Source organism: Cygnus atratus, chromosome 7, assembly GCF_013377495.2.
Source record: "Cygnus atratus isolate AKBS03 ecotype Queensland, Australia chromosome 7, CAtr_DNAZoo_HiC_assembly, whole genome shotgun sequence".
Classification (NCBI taxonomy): Eukaryota; Metazoa; Chordata; class Aves; order Anseriformes; family Anatidae; genus Cygnus; species Cygnus atratus.
The window spans coordinates 24806332-24830596 of record NC_066368.1 but is presented as its reverse complement, the minus strand read 5'-3'; the positions used below and the strand labels follow the sequence as shown (position 1 = coordinate 24830596).

At 46.6% G+C, this 24265-nt stretch overlaps 2 long non-coding RNA genes across 2 annotated transcripts; both read right to left on the bottom strand.

Annotated features, from left to right (window-relative positions):
* Nucleotides 1-915: 915 nt before the first annotated feature.
* LOC118243286 (uncharacterized) lies at nucleotides 916-6421 on the bottom strand. The gene is made up of 5 exons (XR_004777242.2): nucleotides 6281-6421; nucleotides 5706-5839; nucleotides 4687-4848; nucleotides 3364-3594; nucleotides 916-1163 (listed from the first exon to the last, which is right to left on the bottom strand). It is a non-coding gene; the product is annotated as an uncharacterized LOC118243286 (long non-coding RNA).
* A 1182-nt stretch (nucleotides 6422-7603) lies between these two features.
* Nucleotides 7604-13726, bottom strand: LOC118243289 (uncharacterized). The gene is made up of 7 exons (XR_004777243.2): nucleotides 13584-13726; nucleotides 11672-11861; nucleotides 11017-11090; nucleotides 10470-10577; nucleotides 9910-9991; nucleotides 9179-9461; nucleotides 7604-7730 (listed from the first exon to the last, which is right to left on the bottom strand). It is a non-coding gene; the product is annotated as an uncharacterized LOC118243289 (long non-coding RNA).
* Between the last annotated feature and the right edge of the window lie 10539 nt (nucleotides 13727-24265).

Here is a 24265-nt window from a genome sequence, read left to right as displayed (position 1 = left end):
GCAAGAAATTATTAAAAACTTCTCCACTTCCCACAGAAAATTCTCCTGCAATCACAGCATCGATGGTAGGTTAGAACTGGCTCGGACTTGGGGTTTGGTGGGGGAGATTTTTTTTGGAAATCAGACAAAGGCACCAGCCATCACGCTGTGACACCCGCGGTGTGATGAATGTGCAAAGCAGTCGCCAAATGTGACAGCCAGGGGCCACGACAGCAATGAAATATGGGCACTGGTAAATCAGCACGAGGAGGAGGAGGAGGGAGCACCAGAGGGCTACCAGCCCGGATTGCCCGCCAGGCAGGTCACCAGCCAGCTTGAGCTCCAGACTGCTTTGATTTTCCATTGCACCCCCAAAATTCAGCTTCATCTCTAGCTTTGAAGGCAAATAACCAGCAGCTTGACACCGCAGAGCTCCAGCGAGCCCTCTCCCTCCTCAAACATCCCCACAGCCAGGGGGTTTCTCTGGAGAAACTCCACACCAGCTATTTTTCGTCCTGGCGTGCGGCCGCGCTGGGCTCAGCCCCTTGCTCTGGGGTGGGGAAGCAGGCGTCTGCACGGGTAAATAATTGTGCATGTATATAGGCCAGCGCCGGCCCGCGGGGCTGGTGCAGGCACGTATGCATTTTTCTTGCCTCCTTAGGCAAGCTGGAAAATGTCACTTGCTCACTAGGCAATCGCTAAACATTTTGCTGCCCTAAGTGACCACCTGCTCTGCGTATGCAGGAGCAGGTAACAAGCACATGTCTAGCACTGAGAACGCATTTTTTTTTATTTTTTTTTTTTAAATGTTCACTTGATTTTTTAAAGCCACACAATGATTTAGGGCAGGAGCCCAAAACTGGAGCAAACATCCCTACCCACATATCCACCTCTGTTCTCCCCCTCTTTTTTTTTTTTTTTTTTATTTGCCCCAGCAAAGCCCACCATGCAGAGAAATACCTGCTGACGGCCAAGAAGCCACTGCGCATCCCAAAACCAAAGCCTTGGCCAAGAAGATACATGGGGGGGTCCCTGAGTGGTCCTTATTCACATGCAGGAGTCCCATATGTGCCATAGGGGCTGTTGCTTCTCCTTGTCCTGGCTCCTCCATCCATGGGGAGGAACACGAGCATCTGCTGGAGGAGGTAAATTCACAACCAGGTGGCTTGCTGCTGAACCCCATGCTAATAAAAAAATAAATGTGGTTAGGGGAGAGGGTTCACGGTGTGTATAGAGCAAGCACCCCACGGTGACCACAGGAGGAGACATCGAGTCCTTCCTGACCAGTGTGTGCAGAAGCAAGAGGAGGGGGATGAAAGGGATGAAGGGAGCAGGGAGACTTTGCACAAAAGTCTCTCCAGGTAGAGGGCAGCTGAAGATGCTTCAAAAGGGTCTGTGCTTCCCATCTCCTAGCAACAGATGCCAGCAAAAAAAGCCACGGAAGATGGTCAGAAGACAGCTTTGCTTGAGAACAATTCTTTTTTTTTTTTTGGCCAAGTCTCACCCCAGGGGACTCCCATGCCTCCTCTTCGGGCTCCTTACGGACACCAACACTGCTGCCCTCACCCCAGGCCAGGCTGCTGCTTGCCCCAGCAGCCCAGCTAACTGGTCTGTGTGCCTTCAGCCCTGCTCAGATCACCACTCATCGCAATTTAGCTCAGGTCAATAGGGCCACAATTTGGGCCACAGTCATCCATAGGCGGCCAAGAAGCTCCACAGGAAAAAAAAACAAAAAAAAAAAACAAAAAAAACAGTAATGATGTACAGGATGGTGCTTAGCTGGGATAGAGCACTCTGCCTCTTGGGGTCTTCTGCTGCTGGCTACTTTGGACTCCATCTGGTTGCCAGCAACTGGATTTGTCCATGAGCAGCAAACAGGGCAATATCTACAGACCCCAAAGCATCTGGCACCAAAACATTTTAAGCCATCAGGAAATGGCTGGAGGACACCGTGCTCAGTGCTTTTAAAGGCTTGGGGGTAGGGGGAAGGGGGAAACCTGTGTCCACAGGAAAATAACACCCTCCCCTCATGGCTGTATCAGTTACAGAAGATCCATTAAAAGGTTTTAGTAATGATCCCTTGTCAATAATCTGGATCTTTGAGTCCCACTGCTTTCGTGTCCTTATTCGAACCCTCCTGGGAACAAAATGTCCCAGCACAAGGGACATACCACAGATATGACAGCAAAGGCGGGGGAAAGATAATAGAAAAAGAGATACTGAGCAGAGAAGAAAGATCAGAGGCAGCAATCCGTATGAACACAGACAGATCAGGAGTTTAAAAGGAGGTGATTCTTCACTCTACGCCTGTACAAATGATTTCCTTCCCTCTGCGGTTCCTCCCTCCCCTCTCCCCTGATGATTTGAAGGCTTTGGGAGCTGCAGTAAGTGTGACTGTCTTTCCATGCAAGTCAGCCAAAAATTTAGCTAGGCAGGAGGAAAACACTCTTTTTCCATCATCAGTGTTCAATAAAAAGGTTTTTTTAAAAAATGAAGAAAAATCATGAAAGAGGCCAAGCTGGGAATCATTAAAAAACACAACCAAAAGATAAAAACAAAGACAGAAAGATGAAGTAGAAAAATATGCTCGGGCAACCCTTCCAGCTCTGAGCCAGCCTCCAACACTTCTCAGGTAATGTGAGGCCTTAAAACAGAGATGAATCTGTACGCTGCTGAGGTGGAGATGGACAAACAGGCTGGAAGGAGCCTCCTCCACACCAGGCAAGATCTCCTGATAATCCTTAGCAGAGAGCTAAGGAGGAAAGTTGGCCAACGTGTTTGTTCAGTCTGTGGGTGACAAAGTGGGGGAAAGAGGGCTGTTGCTGGCTATGAGGCAGTTCTGTGAACACCAGTTGCCAGTCTGGCCCTGGCTTGCTAATCCAGACCTATACATCCATAACGCTTTGTCTGTCCCCACAGGGCCTTTTGAGTGCTTGTATAGGGCCAGGGCTGTTTGAGGCAGATGCTTATGGGTCTTTTGCAACTTACCTGGGTGCATTTACCAGCCTGATAGCCCACATACAGGGTAGGCATGGACACAACGTCCGTGTCTGACACTAATCATTTCTGAACCTGTCAGCCCATTCTAACCACATCTGAAAAGAAGAGGTCCCAGAAAACATCACTGGGTACTGCAAATTTCACCCTCCCTCATGAAAGCAGACAGTGGGACATTTGTCTTATTCAGAGGAAAAGCCAGCAATTAGGAGTTTGTCCCTCGTTAAACCCCAGAGAAACCCCATGGGAGCAGCATGATGAGCCCAACCACAGGCGAGCAGCAGACTCTTCAGTCTTGCTGTGCACGGGATGACTTCTTCTCATTGCATAAGGTAAATGAGAAAGGGTGGAATGGAAGAAGCTATTCCCGATGCAATCAAAACTCACCAAGACACGACTGCAAGAACGCACATTTCCTGTCCTTCGACAACATTCCCAGCTCGCAGGAACAGGAAGGTTGTAGGATGAAGACTTGATTTTTTTTTTTTCCCCCTCGAGACCTTCATCTTTCTTTGCCACCAAATGTTGCCTGGAGCCCATCCAAAGCTTTCCAGGAGCACAGCATCTTGAGCGTGCATGCCTTGCAGCTTTTCCATTCTTCTAACGTTGTAAAACTGTCTTGTAAAAGCAAAATTAAAGGCTTGAGTGCTGGCCACAAAGCCCTCACTGTGGGCATGTTTTCTGTTGTATGCAACTCCAAGAGAGAGGGGGAGGGGAGAAAAGGGTGGGCAGAACTATTGACATTAAACTTCTTTATAAATCTATTGAAGGTATTTTATCACTTCCCGACATTCGTCCATAAAAACCACTCAACTACGTTTACAAATTATAAAATTAGTTTTATGTGCAAGGTCCAGCTAATGGCACAGCTAAATCTAGGGAGCAGGAAGATTAGATGCTTCTCACTTCTTCACGGCGGGATTTATCTTGCAGCATCCCTGCGCAGGGAGCAGCATCCATCCTGGGGTGGGACACTTTCCCTCCTGAGCCGAAGCTTTCAAAGGCCGAGAGTTGTGACCACTGACTGGAGAGTTTTGGAGAAGTTGCATCTGTGGTGAGCAGAGCTGGGTGGCTCAGGAAAACATTTGTGGTCCACAAAGATTTAGCATTTGTGATAAATTAGGGAGCACAGAATTAGAGAATTTAAATCCCATGCAAGGCAATTTACATGCATGGGATGTAGGGAGGGGGAGGTGATATTAAGAACTTCATTCTCCCCGTTCTCATAAATTGGTTGTATGCCTCACACCGTGCTCTCAGCAGAGTATCACGGTGGTGGTAAGCAACCAACCGTGTTTGGACATTACAGGGGTGGCCTTTCACCAAGTACCTAGGCCATATGATACCTGGTAGCTGTTATTACATGAGCTTGGTTCCCTGCCATGATGTTCAGAGGAACACCGGGCAGCAGCAAGCAAGTCCCCAGTGGTCTCCCTTTTCTTGGCTACAGCCCAAGGCCCCACCTAATCCATTTCTCTAGAAGAGTGCGAGAAGACCCATTACGGAGACAGAGCTAGCATAAATATTAATTCAGCACAGCACAGCTGCCGGGAAGGGAGGGGGGATACATCTCTGCCCTTCCTGCACAGGGCCAGACGCACTCCTTCCCAGCTCCGTGCTTCACCCCTGCTCGCCTCCCCTCCTCCCTGGTACCTCTCCAGACTCCCCAGGCACTACGTGGGGTGTAAAAAGAGGTTCAGCATTGCTTACCTGGTCCATGGGGATGCTGCCTGCTTCCCCGTGGCAGCCCAGTGCTTACGGCAGAGCAAGGTCACCTCCCGATGCATTTGGCCACTTGCTAATCCTCGCACTGCTGGGGATCAATGTTGCAGGGGAGGAGGGAAACAAACACAGCAGTTCCCCCAATTAAGGCTGGAGGAAGAAACAAAAGCTAATCAGCCTTGAGCACAGGGGACATAAAGGGAACAAGCTTCTTCAAGGCATGTTCTCAGCTTTACTTCTCGGCTCCTTTTAAAAAAAATCATCTCACTCTGTAGCATATTAATCACCACAAGACAGCCTCAGCAAGAGTTATCCATGTAGCTAGGCAGGGACTGGGGAGACACTGTTACAGCAGGATTATTTACTTTTATAACCTTTACAGGAACAAGAGAGAACTACGTTAGACAAACTGCCCCACGCGCAGCCACCCGATTCATTTGTGCACGCTCCAGAAGGGCTGATGCTCTGGTTGTCACCACAAGAGCATCGCAGAACAGCACTGCTACCATGCATGGGTGGCTTTGGAGGCAGCTTGACTTGGAGGGGGGCTTTGTAGCAGGCTTGGCTCCCCACAAGGGATACTCAGGACCAGATGCCACCCGGGATTGCCCTGTGTCCCATGCATGCGTGATGGCACAAGGCAAAGCAGCACGTGCAGCAGGATGCTCACAGCCTCCCTACTGCTCCCACTGGGTTTTCCTCTCCAAAGGAGGCAGGAAGCCTCCTGAGCACAGGCACAAGCCTTCCAAAGGCTCAGGTTATTGCACACCAAGAAAGAGCCTGCAATAAACAGAGCCCTCCCCTAACACCACCCTCATCTGACCGCAGCTCCCCGCATAATGCATCCCTTGAGCAAATAAAAACCCTTCTTCTACACCTCTCCTCCCTGCCCTCATACAGAAAGAAGTTGTGCTGGGAGCAGCTTCACCCCACCAGTGTTTCCCCTGGTCCACTAGCTGCAGCCTGGAACTGCTTCAAAACTCAACTGGGGAAAACAAAATGGTTACCTCCAGTCTTCGCTGCGACGAGCCAAGCCTTGCAGCAGAAGTTTCCATTTCCCTGATTTCCATTTGCCCCTGAACTTGCATTTTGCACCCTCCGGAGCCATCTCCCATCTCCGCAGAGCTCCGTGGATGACATCCTGATTTACAGACGTATAAAGGAGGCTTTGTTTGCAAGATAAGGGCCACAAAACGCAAATAAAAAGCCCCAAATAGCTCAAGATCAAACAGAGTCCGTATCTATCCTTTCAAAGGCATCCAGGCTGCAAAGCTCGCTATAAGCAATGGTTTTGTTTGGAACATCAAATATGATACTAAAAGCATCTTCTGCGTGAAAACAACATGCATATGAGTTTGTTTATGTTATAACTTTAATCTCTCCAATAACAGGTCTTTAAAGCTTATTTCAGGCTGAAAAAATATTACTGAGTAATGAATCAAGGCCTTAAGAGGCTGATAAGCAGCAGGGAATCATTGCAGGGTGTACTCCTGATTTAATTAAAGTCTTAAAGATACTCCCAGCAACAAAATCCATTCACCCATCAAAATGATGAAAAGACTGCGAGTTCCCTTAAACTCACCTGCCCACCTCATGAATCTACTGGCCGGGAGCAGACCATGGGGGCACAGAGCACACCACCTACTTCAGAGTTGGGGTTTTTTCTTGCTCAGCAGGGAGGTGGGGTCATTCCGAGGCAAGCAAAACTTTGCTTTTTTTCTTTCTTTCTAAACAAAATTAAAAGCAGAGAGAAAAAGGAAAAAAGGTTCACTGGGGGAGCGGTGATTTTTTTTTTAAGGTTAGTATTCAAAAACAAGGACTCAGAATCTCATTTCAGAAACGTGCGAAGAAGTGGTTTGCTTTTATTTTAAATTGCTACTTTCTGCTTTATTTCCTTTGTTGAGTTTGAGACAAATAACATCAGCTGACCTGAAACCATATTTTTCAACAAATGCACTTATGCACGTTCAAAAAAAAGCTTGGTTTTTTAGCCTTAATTTATGCAAAACCGCTAATTTTAAGTTGTTGGCTTTCTGCTACAGATAAACAGACTGAACAAAGGGCTGGATAAAGATGACTCTCACCAGTGTACTAAAAGGGCTGACAGAAAGAAAAAACATAAGACTCTATATCAGAAAAGGAAAAATATCAAGTGAGTACAGACAAACTACTAGAAATATATACAGACAGGGAGCACCAGCATCAACGCTTGCACATTTGCACTTCCAACTCCCCTTTCACTCTTAGGTTTCATGTATCATGGCATTACATACACACTCCCTGTGAAAGTCTCAAATTAAGCAGCCTAATATTACCTGGAATGGCTTGGAGTGACCTCAAGAACAAGCTCTCTTCGCTTGGAGCCAGTGGTTGAATTTTTCTTGCAGAGGAGCATTTCATCCCCTGGGTAACCCTCTGCAGGGCCTCGGGGACAGGTGCTCCATTTACTCATTAAATAATTCTGACTCATGAACACATCAGAAAACTTGCATTGTGGCCTTTGACAGTTTACCTCTATAAAGGCGAAGTTTGTCGAAGAAATCATTTTGTGCAAATCATTCATGCAGCATTAGTCATGTTTGTCCCTTCCTCCAAGCCTCACAGAGACAGCTCCAATAATTTTTATTATTTTCCTTGCCTTCCCGTGCACCCTCATCTATCTCGACCGAGTGAACTTGCAACTTTATCTCATCTTCCTGCAGCGGCAGATCAAGACAGAACTGCTTGTCCTGGCCAAGAGGAATGGTTTTAAATATTATTTTCATCTTTTTTTCCGCTGCAGGCAACCTAAATGCCACTAATACCCCAGTCTGGGCTGGCTGTTGGCCTTCAGAGGGGTCCAACCAACAAGGAATAATGAGCATGGGGACGGGACTGGAAGGGCAAACCTTATTGATTTTACTCACCTCCATGGCTTTTATTGGTGTAACTATGACTAGCCTCTTTCCCCGTGCTGTTTTTAAACCAGCCAAACTGCCTATGGGCATCTCTCATGTCTACGCATTTCTTTCAGCCACATGCAAAGCAGGGCACTGCAAAAAGATAAGTACGATAAAAATGCCCTTAAAGGTAACCTTAAAGATGATCAGCCTTGCACACTTCTGGGCCTGTGAGCACACCCCCAGGTGAGAAGCCAGTTTTTAAGGATCTTCTCTATGCAAGAGAGAAGTATCCTAAACATCTGGGTTTTATTTACTTTTATTTTTTTCCAGAAACTCAGCAGAATTTTTAGAAGATCTGCACATTTATATCTGGCTGCTGAGCAGGGAAAAGCTGTTCCTGAGCCATCTCCACTGTATATTTTCTTCTGACATAAATATGAATTAAGGTTACGGCCGAGTGTGATCTTCACAGGAAAAAGTGTAGATTACATCAATGTGACCCATTAAAGCAATCTTAAATACCCAGTGATGGTTCATTATTGCAAGTTACTTTCCTTCCTGATGTAGAATTTATTCAATATACTGAGGAAAAAAAAAAGGTCTCCAGGAAGGCAGTGCCTGTGCATCACATTAATAAAAGGAGACAAAGCAAGGGATGGGCTGGACACATTGGAAGAGGAGTCTCCATTTATCCAAGCCTGCTGGATGAATTAAAACGCCCTTTCTGAAGGGCACGTAGGCCAAAGGGAAAAACCTTAATTAGCAAAAGTCAGAAAGAGCAAGGACATCCTTATCCCATGCAGCACCAGATCATGCTGTGCAAAATATGAAAAACAGATAAAATACTATGCCTGCCTGAAGATGCTCAGAAACCCAAGAAATTCGAGGACTAACCAGCCGCAGTGCTTTCCCCCCATCTCCGAGATTGCAACCTGCATCGCACTTGGTCAGGGAGCTTATAGGATCACCTACAGCAGTTTTAGGGGACGATACAGGTCAGAGGATGTGTGTTTACAAAAAGGATGGCTCAAATGCAACCAGTGCTCTCATGCCCCAGCAGTGACAGGACCCGAGACACAAGGAGCCACTGGTTGTGGCTGTTTCTTCCAGTTTCTGCTCATGACTCAGCCATGACCTCAAATGCCACTGCCTAATTAGCTTGTAGGTTTGTGACTGCTTTAATACGTCTGCTCCACTGCAAAGCAAGAAACAGCATGTGGAGCTGCAAGTTGGGTTTCTGTGCAGAAGAGACGGTGGAGAGCTCCCCAGAGCATCGCCGCTCTCTCCCTTCCCCATCCCTTGCTCAGAGAGCAGGGCCGGAAAGCTGTGAGGCTCTTCAAGCTCAGGGGAGATGGGACTTCACAAGCCCTAAAAAAGTCTCTTCCTTTATTTTACATTTTCCCTCTGCAACCCAAATAACCCAAATCTGGGTTTATAAACATTTTGCTGTGAGTTGAGTCTAGAGGGATTTTTCCCCCCCCCTCACACCTATGTGATTCAATTAGGAAAAAAAAAAAAAAGCTGTCTGGAACAAGAGGAGCTTGTGCTATAGAAAGAAAAAACACTCAAACACAAGACTGATGGAAGTGAGCACGTACCCTTACCAGCTTTTCTCCCTCGCAGACAACACAGTGCTGAAGACACATGTCTATCGGAGGCAGCTGGTCCTGAGCCACGCTGGGTCACCACCCCACACACAATCCTGAAGGCTAATTTCAGAGTTGAAGAAAAAAGAGCTGGCTCCTGCCAGATGCTCCTGTGGGTATCTCTGATGCTGTGGATAGCAGCGTGATCCCCAGGGAATCGCACCTTGAATCACTCAGAGGGGCTGGGCAGCTTGCGGGCCACTGCTGCAAGGTGAGATGCTGCATGTCTTCCATTCTGCTAATTCATAGTATTGACAAAACACAAAACATTAAACGCCAAAGAATAAAGTGCTCTCTTTTAAGAAACTGATTCATAAAGGCTAGGAGAGGGTCCCTTGGCATGCAGAACAGGTCAGGCAAAAAGTCTTCAGCATCAGGTGGGTTTTGTGTTGGAGAGTGAGGATTGCCTTCCCTCTCCTCCCCCTGCAGGCTCCTGCCTGCAGGGCTTTGCATGGTGCCTGCCCCAAGGCTTGGGGGAACATTTTGGGTTGGAAGGGGCCTTGGGATGTGATGGTGACAATTCCCTTGCATAGGACCTAAAATGAGGCCAACACAGGTTCAGGATCCAGGGCACAAATGCCCCGCACCGTCACGCTCCTCTTCCTACCATCACCCACTGGGAAATGGGAAATTGCTAGCCAGGAGGAAAGAGCAGAGGGAACCAAGACCAAGACGAAGCCTACCTTTTTCCCCAAAAAATTTCCAGTTGGGTCAGCTTCTATATTCTCTGTATCTTCCTTCCAATTTTCTGAGTTCTTCATGCACCTAATTAATGATTCAGATCATTAACGTTTTTGGAACTAATTCTCTTCCCATCCATAAAGCAGCCGTGCCAATTCTTAGCCCTAATTTTAAACAACATATTTTGTTTAAGCTTTCCACACAGAAAACAGCTCGAGACCAAAGATCTTCCTGTCTCTTCACAAGACAATCATTCAGAGTGCTATCAGCGAATCTTAACGCACCTTCATCTGCAAGGATTTCTCCCAGCACTGCCACACAGTCCACCCACCTATAGATGCATGCAGGGCTACAATCGATACATGTTAATTAAGCTGTAGCCCACTCCAATTAAAATTATAGGATCTGAAGGACAGACATTTATTTTTGTCCGTAAATTAATTTAAGCATTCATTAATTTTAACTTTAATTTCTGAATTATATATCACTTTAATTATAAATAATTCCTCTCATTACAGAGGAAACATATGGAACAGAAAGATAAAATGGAAGAGACTTAGACCCAGCGAGGAATGTGTTCTCCAGCACTTCCTTCTCTTTCGGCACATCAGCAACCCCATTTATGTCAGCAAACTGGGCTCTTTTGAAAATCTGGCTGGCGAGTGCAGCGCTGAAATAAGAACAGAGATTCTTTGAGTATCTCACCTCCTTCTCTGCTGGGAACATGAAAGCTTGGCTGTGAAATCTCGGTGTTTTAGAATAGCTGAAACTTTGTGCGTGCTACCAAAATAAACACTTTCCTGTGGAAATAAAAATATTACTGTGTTAACGGTTTGTTGTTTGAGGAGGGAGGGTTATTTCTACAGAACAAGGCAGGTTGTTTGATAGCTTACCTGTTTTTTTACCTCATTTTGTAAAGTGAGGGTTGTGCAGCGTCCCGCACTGTTAAACCCTCCCTGCCTTGGGAGTTAGGGCAGTTGGTTAAATGTGGAGCAGATCACTATTTTGGGCCTTCTTTTCCCAGCAGATGCTGGGTGGCAGACAACCCAGGCTGTCCAAACACAGCTTTTAACCCACTCTTCATCCCGAGGGACTGCCCAGCTGCTCACCTATCAGCATCCCTCGAGCTTTCTCTGCTCCACCTCAGCGCAGAATTAAGCAAGCATCCCACAGCCTCTTCCTCCTGTACAAAGCAGAACACAGCGTCTGGCACCCTAAAACGTCTCTCCCCGGGATCACAAGCTCTTCACCCCGCCAAGCACATCCATGCAGCGCTTCCTGTAGCTGGGATGCTGTATAAATAGCAGCGCTGCCTACTGAGACTCCTCCACGCAGACGTCTTGTACCCTGCCTGGGACCTGTCAAATGCCAAAAATCAAAATAGATTAGCTGAATAAATTATTCAATGAAGAGTGCCGTCACTCCTCAAGCACTGTGCCGGACTGGTAATAATTGATCGGCTTCGCAGCCGATGGTGGTAAACAAACAGCAAAACAAAACTGTTCAGCGAATAGACTACCTGACAAAAAAAGAGCTAGAAAAGCACCAGATCTCGGCCTCTGGGGAGCTTGAGACCTGCAGTGCAATTACTTGAAGGATCATCCCATGAAACAAGGACTTGCCCTCTTCCCGGCCCAGTTTTACAGCTGTCATTGTAAACTGTCGCTGCTGCATTTTTAGGGCATCAAATCAACTACAAACTGAGGAGCGTGTCACCCTCCCACAATGCCAAAATTAGCCATAATGCCTTCCCAAGATCCGTACCCTTCCTTCCCCTTGGAGAACCATCCATCCCTAGCAGGGCAGCTTTGCTGAAGTCGGAGGGATTCCTCCTGCGAGCAGCAGCCCAGCAGTCTGCACTTCCGGCTACCTGGACAAAAGCATGCAGGAGATAACCCAGAGCAGGTGGAGGGAGATCAGCAGCGTGGAAAACTTCAGCAGGAACACGCAGCAGCTACGTAACAGAGAAGGTTCAGTCAAAAAGTGGGGCAGCAAAAGAGGAACTATGCAAAACATGACTAGTAATCTTCTGTTTCTTCACTAGTGAAGAGATTTGAGCATTTAAAAAAGCCTTTCCCTCCATATATCCATCAGCTCTCCTTCTATCCAACTGTGCTGCTGAATTCCCATATTTATGACATCAGTGCATGTTGCTATAGAGATAATTAATTAACACAACATAATAAATTCAGCCATTTTATTACTTTGCAGGTTGACGTAGGATTGGAAATAGATGGGTGGGTAGAAAAACCTTACTTCTAAAAAGCAATATCTTTAATGATCCTCCGAGCACTGAGTGAGACAGTTGGGCCTGAACATCATTTCTATGGTACACGAAATGTGCTGCATTTGGTGTAATCACAGTCATTAGGCGCCCAGGGGAGAATTAGAAAAACAGCAATAAAGATGAATGAAGGTTCAGCCGAACGACTGCAGGTGGGGAAAAAGTTCCCTGAGCATCCAGCAAAAAAAACTCTCAGCAAAATGCACCAGCTCACCAGGCACTAGGCTGAAGATGCTGCGAGCTGTGATGTCCTAGGGGCTAACCCTGGGAGTCCCTACGTGCCAGTCACCCCAAAATTCACCTTTCCAGGGGCAGCTCCTCCTCGTGAGACTTTCTGAGCAAGCAAAGGAGGCTGAGAAAGCTCTCAGCACCCAGAGGACTCAGCCATGAACCAGGGGCCTTCCAGGTGCTGATGAAGGGAGGTATTCCTGCCAGACCAGGAACTTTCACCTCTCTCCTTCACAGCTGCCTCCTGGCTGTCAGCGTGGCCTTTACTGATGCCCTCGTCAACTGTGACTTGTCAGCACTTGCAAGGAAGATGACCCTTTAACGATGGACAGAACTCCACCAAGTAGCTTGCCTTCCTACCAAGAACCAGGGCAAAAAAACACACCGATGGTGTTGAGCACTCAAGTAGGTGCCACACTTAGAGTTTCTAACTCAGCCCTTGGTGTTAATTTAGAAAATTAAAATCCATCCCCTTTTCAAGCAGGGCCTTCCTTTATTACTTGTCCCGCTAATTACAATCTTTTTGTACTTTTCAGTTCAGGGTCTCTGCCTTCTGAGGTTAGAAAGAAGAAAGCAGCACAGACAAAATTAGGTCACTTAACCCTCAGGATGCTACCATTTGTTAGCAAAGGTTGCTCTACACGCAATGAAGCAAAGGAGAAAGTGCTTCAAGAGAGACACATGCAGAATAAATGAGCAAAAGACTGTTTTCAGACAAAAGTGACATCATCGAGCAGCGCTTGCCCTCCATAACCACGAGAGCTTTGTCACGTCGTAATGTTTTCATGGCAAGCTTCACTCTCATGCCAGAAGTGACAGCATCTGCGCTTCTTACAGCACTGCCCACTGAAAAGCAACCAACCGAGCTAGACAAAAAAAATCAGAGGCATTTAACAGAGAAATCAGGAGGCCAGAATACTGTTGTCCAATTTATAAGCTGTCTCCGCAATGTTATTTCAATAAATGTATGGGAAAGCGTGCGGCTTTTATACTGCATTCATGTAAAACACATGTGAGGAAAATTACAACAAAAACTACCCAAGTATTAAACGTATTATGATCTGTTTGGAGACTTCAGCATCAGCTACCAATTCTTTAGAGGCTCAGCTACTTTCAATAGGGTAAATTGCACAGAGTCATTAAAATCCAGAGCTTATTGCATACCATCTGCGGGCAGAGATAGTTTCTCTATTCCCAAGTCACAGTTGCTTTCCTGGCAGGCTGCTGCTTTGACCTGTTGCAAGATTTCTTTACGTCTGCCTGCAACACGCTCCCCGAGGAGACAGGTCCACCTTTAGGGGTCAGCTTAGCTGCAGAAACAGAGGGGTTATGAGACAATTTGAATGGCAGGACCCAAGCCACCAAAATATTTGCTTGATCCACACCCAAAAAAAAAGAGAGCAAAACCCACTCTTGCAGCAAGCAGCTGCTGCTGCACAGGTTTGTAACCAGAATAAAGAGAAGACTTTTCCCTAAACCCAGACGACAACCCAACCCAGAGAGCAGAGGCAAGAAATCATCTATGGTGAGAGTAACAATGGGCAATTTAGCTTGATTATATCCTTGCAGATCTTCCTATTTATAACAGTTTGCATTATTTTGAATGCAAACTGTGGGTTTTTTTTCCTGTGCATCAGCTTTCGCAACCAAAAGTTGTCATTAGCTCCTGATTAAAAGAGGCTTTAAATAAAGAGTAGAAACAAGTCCAAACAGAGTGCTGCTGCATCCCTGTCCTGCTGTATCAGGCTGACTGCTGCAAATGTCAGATTTATTTACTGCTTGGAGCCCACTAAGCTCTTCTCTTGTAGAAGAGGTAGAATTGGGAATACTGGGCCAGGTGGGAGAAAAAAAAAACAGAGGAGAAAAGAGGTAAATAAATAAGCAGCACCCGTGTGTCCACAAGGATACTGGTCCTGGTGCTTCACGCTAACAACATGCATGCAAGTCTGCACACAGATGCAGCAAACAAATTAAATAAGCTTCGGTAGCGAGAGCCTGACCTTTTCTATCTTCCCCCCAGCAGAAATCAAGCTCCAACGGGGACCAAAAAGAGGGTTAGAAATAGCAAAGATAATAAAGTCAGCCATCAGAAGCACAGGAGATTGAAGGGAGAAGACAGGCAGGCGAAAGGACGACCTGAGGAAAACCTAAAATATTGCAAGTCATTCTCTAACGCCAAAATACAGAGACATAATCTATCCCACTGAAATACTGGCGGTGGGGAATGCGCCCAGGTGAGGCCAGGAGCTCTGTTTTGATGCTCAAAGCAGGAGCCCGCTCTACTTTATACATCAAACCGCTCCTTTTGGCGCACGTTTGCCGTGTTATTTTTTAGTGGAACAAAATTCCCCTCTAGCAAGGTACAGTCAAGACACCAAACAAGATTACTTGGAGTTTTTCCTCCCCCAATGTCACCCGCACCCATTATTTCAAGCCACGGGTTCCTAACCCCAGCGCCGGCCAAGCCACAGCCTTTAAGGGATGTCCGCACTTAGCCAACGCCAAGCTGGACAAGCACAGGGCTCTGCTCGGATTATTCTGCCCTTGCTTAGTTATCCAGGAAATGATAACAGCAGGATCTGAGTCTGAGATAACACCCTGCTCTGGGGATGTACCAGCTTGGTTCGTTTGGTGTGTGGCAGGAACCAACTTTTATAGATGCATTTTGTAGTCAAGATGATGGAAAAATGGATAAAGAAGATGGGATGCTCTGCTTCTGCATCCTTCCTGACCGGGCAGGCCAAGAGCTTGCTGGTGAGACAAAAAAAAAAAAAAAATGCTGCTCAGAGAAACTCACAACCACTGTGCCCTCCTGCACTGTTCTGGGTTGCCTTTCCATCCCAAACGCTTTTCCTGCAACCTGGAAGCTCAGGGATATCGAAGGGCAGCTGAAGGCAGCCTGGGTTTCCCCCACTCGTGCTGCACCGGGCTCCTCACGGCACAGCGGGGAGCTGAAAAGGCCAGCTTCAATAAACGCAGAGCAATTCCATTCAGTGCCACCTTTTAAATGCAACTCTTAATTAACTCTACCGGGGCTGCTTCTGCTGTAACCGCTTGTGTTTTCCTGACCTGGGTGGCATGGAAACACTTCCTCCCTCGGCACGGAGGGCCCATGGCTTTCCCTCCCGTGCAGGCTCTGGCTGGCATTACGTTAACCAGAGCCCAGCCCCAAACAGAAAGAGCTTTTCCTTTAGAAACCTACAACCACACAGTAGGATTTTTACTGCTCAGGCTTTCCTTGCTTGGACTCTGACCCAGGACCCTGGTAGGGCTGTGGTACTCGAGAGGAAGAGGAGAAACCAAGGCGTTTTCCCCACCAGATCCAACATTCAGAGTCGGAGATGCTGAACTCTACAAAACCAGAGAAAGCAAGTAATGCAAAAGCAAGGGGGGCGGGAGGGTACAACCAAAACCAGATGTTTGTAGGCAGCTGGCATCTCCGCTTCTCCCAAGATGCTGATGAACACGAACACTGTGGCTTGACAGACCCCCATCAGCCGCCCTCTTCCTGCGAGCAGAAAACTCAAATCAGCTCTGCTGGATTTAATCATCTTCTCCCCTTAAATAATAAACTAGGGGGAGGAGAGGAAATGGATTTATTCATGTCACTAACTGTCCAAAAAAATGTTTACTGCACTAAAATAACCTGGGCTCTTGAACAGTGGGGAAGAAGTGAAAACACCAAGGGGAGAGGGAGTTGCGAGAACATCAGCTCCGTACACACAGGGGATGGGCTTGCCCAGGTAGCCATCAAGATGGGGCACATGTGAGGTCTTCCAGCAGGTATCCACAGGAAAACCGAGGAGAGCAGGGCAGCAGGGAAGGGAGAGAGCCTTGGTTGACTTAGCTCAGCTGTCTGAGTTGAGCTGGGCTGCTTGGGCAGAGCTGAGAACATACATTTTTTAAGCAGCCTTGTGGGATCCACGCCAAGCCCCGGCGCTAGCTCAGTTTGCCCAGCAGCTCCTCGCCCGCTGCCTGCAAAGGTGCTCCTCCTGCCACAGGGAGGTCAGAGGAGGCAGAAGGCCCTGGAATAACCACAAAAATTCAACGTATCAGGAAAAACAAAGGCTTTGGAGCATTAGTGAAACACCTCCAGCTTTGCCACATGAGGCAGAGCTCCTGCGACAGGGCATCCAAGGGGCCCACAGCACAAATATTTAAGCAAACCGGCAGAAGTCCATCAAGGGCTAGTAAACCCAAAGTTACAGATTAACTTCCAGCTCAGGAAGCCCTGGAGCTGCAAAATGCCCCTAGACTGGAAAACAGTGAGACAGGGGCACTCTTTCCAGAGCGGACACACCATATCCTTCCAGGATGAAGAACGACTTGGGATGAGAACATCCCAGCCCCTCTACAATTCATTGCAGCCTCCACCTGCAACCCAACCTGCCTTTCTCTCCCACAAGCTCCCAGCCTTTCACACTGCTCCCACTACACCTGGAGTCCTGTGCAGACCTACTTTTTGGTGTTTTGAGCACGTTCCCAACCTTGTGGAGCTCCCCTGAGCTTAGCTGTTATTTCTCAGCCTGGGAGACACTCTGCTGGTGGGATCTAACAGCACAGCTGAGGTGCAGCAGGAGCCCAACTGGTGGCTCTCATCTCCAGGTTGAGCTTCAGAGGCAACAGCCACCTGCAGTCAAAGAAGTCAACAGGAGTTAGCCACCACCAGAGCAGCCCGCCCTGATTTTTCCCACTGTCCTTGTGTACCTCTGGGCTGCCCAAGAGGCCTCCCTAGATAAATCACTGTAAAGCCATGGTGAGGACAGCCTTATCGTGGGTAACGTTGATAGAGCTGAATCCAGTAACAAATTGTTCTCCTGCTACAGGCTGTGCCTTCCATCACCATCCTTCGGGGACAAGCCATGGAACAAGATGTCCTCCTATCAGAATTAAATCAGGACATCCATTGCTGCATAATATCATTTGGATCACAGAAGGGGAGTACCAGAGGTGGCCAAACTGCCACAGTTAGCAAGAGCTGATGACAGCGAGGACGTCAGGCATGCCGGATGCTCTGTCCAGGCAGCTGCACGCACAGGCATAGAGAGCACAGGGAACCACAGGGAAAGCAATTCTCTGTGACAACCCGTACCTCCTAACTTATTGCAGCAGCAGGATGTCGTTCCAGCTCCACCTGCAGGAATTTCTGCCAGCGAGAAAGCCTTGAAGGTTGGATGGGAAAGGTATTGCTCCAGGGAGGCAAGCGAAATGAGGAGGCTGAGGTTGGTGGGGAGGAGAAGCAGGCTATGAGGTGGAAAAGCAGGGAAGGACGTGAGCCTTGGGGCGGCACAGAAATATTATTAAATAGCTTAGAGAAGCAAGAGGTTTGGGCTCCTCCATATCATCTTGCAGGCAAACACTGCATGCAGCTTCCCAAGACTGCCTGCTAGCAACCTGCATTATTCTGTGCTCCAACCTCTCTGCACGGATCAGCAGATGAAGTTTCCAGAAGGAACATTTGCTCAAACTGAATTTTACAGGAATATTAGGGAGCATTTGCAAAATGAAATCTGAATTGACAGATGGGGACATTCACGATACAAATTCCTCCTCTAAAGCAGGGAACAGGCAATTGGCATGTCCTTGCAACATTAACCACCGCATCAGTTACAGGTTTAGAATATCAGAAACTTAAGAGTGCTTTGAAAACTACAAGCAAAAAATACTGTCTAGCAAATAATCAGACATAAGGAAACAGGTCATCTCTGAAACATTTCACCCAGAGATCACAAACAGACGTGGTCCATGCCCAAATACACCAGCAATGGTCCGGAGGAATGAACTTGCTGCAGAAAGGGCTTACCTGGCTCTCCCTGACCATCTGGAGCCACCTTCCCTTACTTCCCAGAGGAGAAGCCAGACTAGAATTCATTGCCCAAAGCAGTTGCCATGTCAAAAAAGCAGAGGCAGCGCCGGGAGAAGCACGTTTCCACGGCATCATCTTAAAGGCTCCTCAGAGGCACTAGATAAGCATTTGGCTTCCAACTGGAGACAAAGCCCAGAGGTAAGGGATGCGAGGGTGAGGGTAAATTAGGTCTCTGCAATGCTTCAAGCAACCTGCCATGATCTAGGCATCGAGCTCAGACTAAAAGCAGCAACACACCCGGTTTCATAAGTAACCCATCCTATTAGACGAGGAACACTTAAAAGGTACAAAATAGACCTTCAGTGCTTTCCCAAGAATAAAAACCCTCAAACAGACAAGATTTCAGGAAAAAAACACCTTAAAATCTGCACAATTGGAAAATACAGATTTAAAAGTTATCCATGCAGCACCAAAGAAGTGTATCGGCACATTACAGCTCCCAGGAGAAAGCCCTGCAGACCCGAGACAGCACAACAGGACCTACGGACAAGAGCCAGGAGAGTTCGCAGCATGGATCGCCAGTCCCAGAGCAAGCGTGAGGCATGGGGAGAGGCAGCAAATGAGCTACATGCAAGAAACAAAGAGGACGGTGACCTTGAGCTGAGGACACAAGCGTAATAGATCTACAAAGGTGCCAATCTCCTACTTATAAGGTGGTTAAATACCTGCACAGCTACCCAGGAAGCCATGCAGAGAAATTCTGCACCAAGCTCCTGACAAATCTCCATACCAGCAACTTCCCTGCTCTGGCCCAGGATCAGTGCGCTGCAAAGCTGTGCTGAACACCTCTTTTCCTCTCCATATCTAACAATAGAAGGCCTAAACGCTGTGCATTTTATCTGAATTATCAGCATTTACTGGGCCTGCCTTTACCTATGCAGACAGCAATCCCTAGGGAAAAAAAAAAAAAAAAAAAAAAAAAAAAAAAACTCCACACAGCTTATTCAAAGGCTGAAATGTCTCACAGCCCCGGTTGTTACCGAGTGATTTTCTTGCATCTCTCTTCAAACAGAAAAGCAGCATGGGAAGAACTAGAGATCTAAAGTGGCAGCCAGGCTGACCAAGAAAAATGTTCGGTGGAAAAGCAAAAGAGAGAGGGCCAGGGCAGTACACGCTGAGCACCACCAGTGGCAGCCTCTGTGTGAGCAGCTCGAAATTGAACCATTTTTACCAGATTTGTAAAACAAATTTAGGCTTGTAGAAGACTCCAGAGAATACTGGTGACTCAGGGTTAGAAATGAGCCTTTTACCCTGCGCTGGGGTTTTATGTACATAACACTCAGGCGCGCGTCCTGGTGGCAGGGGCTGAACGAAGGGGATTCCCACAGGTGTCACAAGAGCCTGTACCAAGCCACTCCTGCTGCAGCCACCTCCAAAAGCCCTTGGGGATCCAACAGGGAGCACCAGGCATGGACACAAGTCCAAATTCAAGCTGCCTGCCTTCCCAGGGCTGCCCTACCCAAGCAAGCACACATCTTTAGGAAGCATCAATTAAAACCAGCAGGAGTGGAGAAGAAGGTGCAATTCCGCCCCATGTCAGACTTCTCCATCCAAAGGCACTTTTCTTTTTTGGATCAGTACCTTCTGCCTGTGAGCAATGTTAAAACTACTGATTAAACTTTTAAGGGGGACTACCTTTGAACCAAAGGAGAGGCACAGCAGGGAAGGGATGCATTATTTAAAAGAGGGCTTGTGTTTTTCCACCCCAGCAGCCACCGTGACATTGCCAGGCAAAGCACGGGGTTGCAGAGTCAAAATCCAAGTGCCCAGAGATGAATGTTACATGGTAATGTAGGGTTAAATAATCCATTTACTGCTTCTTCTGATTGTAACCTTAACAAAGTACAAGTTTTACAGATAATATTTGGGAGAACAGCAATGTTTTTTTTTATGACATGCCAGGAATCTGCAGGAGAATGAGTCTCACCTAAGTTTACTTCTTCCATCAGGGGACTAAACAGATTTTTCACATAAAATTACCTATCACATGGTGCCTATAAAAAGATGCAGCTGTAAATGCCCCAGTTTCAACCCCACAGCTGAGAGTTAGCATCACAAGGAGCACAAAATTCCTGCAGCAAAATGGCTAACTGCAAGAGACTCTACACCTGTCCGGAAAGCTCTTCCTTCGCTGCATATGCTCCAGCCAAATACTCGACTGGGGCTGTGCTGCCAACATGCAGCATGTGCTGCAGGCAGCGTGTCTATCTTTTAAACTCGTTATTTCTCACTTTTTTTTTTTCTAAATTTGAAGAAGAATTAACCTTTGAAAAAAAACAAGGCACCTCCTGCAGTGCTGACACAATAGTGTTTCACTTACAAGCAAATGGTAGTTGAACTTAAACATCAGATATTCATTTATCAGCATTAACCCAGCTTCCCCTCCTCACTTTGCTCTCAGAGGCATTTTTCTCATTTATTTTTAAGCGTGCGCGTACAGCCACTTTTGTTCCTTTCATTTTGAGCTACTCCCCAGATCGCCCCCTGAACTCCTCTGACCTACTAGCTGTCCCCTGCGACACAGCTGCCTGTTGTAGGCAACGGTATGAAAAAAAACAGAATCAGACATCTGAAAAGGCTCCCATTCAGGGAAATCTATTATCATTAATGGCAAACCTCCCAGAATCTGTTCTTCATTTCTTTTTCATTTTAAAATGTCAATGCATGTTGTCAGAATGCAATTGTTTTCCTTAATCATCTGTAACAGTGAAGTAGAAAGCACTCATCTTTGTGGTGTGGAAAAGTCACTTGCTTTGTTCATATCACAACAGCTTCGAGAGGATGCTTTCTAGGCTGATTTTGCCCTCGAGAATGGAGGCTTCCACACTTGTGTGCTGCAGGAGATTGTGGGATTGATAAAGGACCTACCACTGGGAAATTCAGGTTTCTTTGCCTGGGTTGCCAGCGAAGGAAAGGCACAGTTACGAGGACACGTGTTAGAAGATGTCGGAGAACCCAAAAGGGAAAGCCATCCAGAAAACCGGGTATCCTCTCATTTTAAGCTCAGGAACTAGAAAAAGGATTTGGGCATTGTCGCCGTCTTGATTTTTGTCGACGCCAGAAAGGCGAGCTGCAGAACATCTTCCGCTCCATTATCGCTGCTCCGAGTTGTTCCTCAGCGCAACAACTACATGCAATCTTTTCACTTCAGTAATTGTTGTTTTTTTCCCCAGCAATCACAAAGAGAAGTCGCTGAAAGGTTCGGGCAATAGGCTCCTTAAAGAGCTGTTGACAACTCCCAGGAAACTTTTTACATTTCAAATGCATTCTGCCCACATTTCCTATATTTTCTGTGGTTCTTAAGTTCCTCAATTTAGCACACAAAGCTATTTGCATGAAAATAGCATCTTGAGAGTTTCTTATGGAAGACTTACAATGACTTTCTTTTAAAAAACACCACATAATTGTAGAATTGTGTGTTGAACATCTCAGGTAGCTCGGGTAAGAGGAGAATGAAGCACAAAACTGATTGCAAACATTTTTCTTTCATTTTAGATCCCATCAAGTTCTCATTCTCCAGCTGCCACTCACAATGGTACTCCTGGATACATTAATCTAGTGCCATTATCATTCTCTGAAGGCAAGGAGCACTTTTATTAAAGCAAAGACAAATGAATTTAATGGCTTGACTGTCTCTGTTTCTAAAAATACGCATAGACTTCCTCTTGACCCACAGGTAGAAATTCTGTATTGATACATTCTTGGACTGCATCCACTCCCAAAGGAAGATAGAACAGCCCATCTGGTAAGCACCCCTTTCCCAAAGCCCCAGAGGAACGACGGGAACCTACGATGGATCCGACTGGTCAGCAGAGCACTGAGAGATGAAATCTGCTTCCAAATGAGATGGTCCTACACAAACCCACCAGACACTGAACTGCACATCAAGATTGTGATTTGCAGTCAAGAAGCATTACGCAAGCAAGGAGATAATCTTTTGGGTAGCCAGAAGTGATATCATTTAGGGCTTTGTGCTTCCAATCAGTATCTTCAATTGCACCAGACAGTAGTAAACAGGCAGGCAGCATTTCAACATGCTCCAAGCAAAAAAAAAGCCAAAACTATACAGTCACCAAATTTTATCCTTGCTAGCATTTGGGAATGCATTACAAGTCTCAAAAACAGCTTGCTCCCACTGCTGCACATCAGGATAAGCAAGGATGGGGCTCTGCTTGCAGCCAGCCAGGGCCCTAGTGCCTGTGCAATGGCTCTGGACAACAGAAGCTCCCCAGACCCTTCTAGGCTCAATATCTCACAGGTTGCCCATAGATACAGCTCACCAAAGGTTTGGTCTTTCCTGCCCACATCTAAAAGCAAGGGCTTTCTGGCTAAGCCTGTATGACACAGACGACAGTAGTGATGGAATCAGCCAGCTGCATAATACTTTCTATGTATTTCTGGAGAAATACTCTCTACGCACCTTAGCTACAAACTCCAGCAAAGACTACTGTAGACGTTTCCCTAAGCTTGGCTCTGGGTGAGCCTATTGCAGCTACTCAGGGGACATCACAGCAGTTACAGGAGGAGACAGGAGACAGAGCATGATGCAGTTTACCCTAGCTGCGGTCTATCTACCTTTTATCACCCGTGAAACAGATGATGTTACTTTAATTGCCCATGACCCACAAAACTGCAATGCAACATCACAAGAGTGCCAAGGACGAGAAAGTTTGCCTCCATTTGCATGGGCTACATCCTGGAAAAACTCCAGAGACACCCTGCAGCCTGTTTTGACATCTCAGCTTCACAGAGCAGCCTGCTGTGGGCAATGCACTCCCATTTACCTGGATCTGGGTCTTGGAGCCATTCACACACACAGACCAGAGGCCAAGGGCTGTATCAATTTTGGATGCATCTGTGACAGCATTTTTCTTACTGTTTGTCCTGAATCAAGCTCCACATTTCTGCCCCAAAGTTCTCAGTAACGGAGACATTGCTCACAAAAGACAGTCTTAATTGAACTATTTACTCACCTGACCCAAATGCTTCCCAAAATTGACAACTTCCTTCAGATACCCTGGGCACATGGGAATGTGACCTGTCACAGGCTTGGTTTGAAGAGATCCTAGCAAGGAAGAACTGTCAGTTAAGACAATAATTAATAACCTCTCTTCCATAACACAACCAACACCCTCAAGATCAATACAAAGTCATGCATAAGAATCACTGCCACTGCTTCCTAGGGTGGACCATAGGAACTGTGTATGACGTTTGCTGTCATTAATGGAAAAGGAAGCAAAGACGAGAAAGTTCAAGAGGGAAGGATGATTGGCATTTACCCCAAAATTGGAATTGCAACAGGCCTCTGGTGTTCAAAATCCTTACAGGATTTTGAAATCTGGACTTACTGTCCTTTGATCTGTAAGTGATTGCTGCTGCGCCCACACACTCTCCCTTGAACGCGGCCCTGGAGTTTATTCTAAACAGATGCCAGAGTGTTTATAGATAACTATGAGTGCTCAGATGCTCTGTTTCATGCCACATCCAAAAATAACACACACACCTTCAGCAGCATAGACCAAAATGATGAGAGGACATCATATCAGCAGGAACCTGGAATAAAAAATGAAAAGCAAATCACTCAAAAAATAAACCCAGGCAGCACCCGGACTTCTCTTTGTGGGCCTCCCAGCTCTGATGCTGCTTTTCTCACAAATGTTGTCAAGATCATCTCCATAAAACGGCACGTGGAAGAATTTTTTTTTCCCCATGAACAAATGCCCAATTATCTTGACAGTTGACAGTACTCAGCATGTCACACAAATTCATTTTAAAATATTACAAGGTCACCTCCACACACCTCCTAAGTAGCTATTCTCATGCAATCATGTATATATAAGAGTGTTTAAATGCAAGAAAAGCACAAACAGGAAATATACTGAAAAGTAAAAAAAAGAAATTCACTGTGAGTAGAGCTGTCCCATGAGACAGCAGGAGATTTAAAAAAAAAAAAAACACTTCTGACTGTTATTGCAAAAGG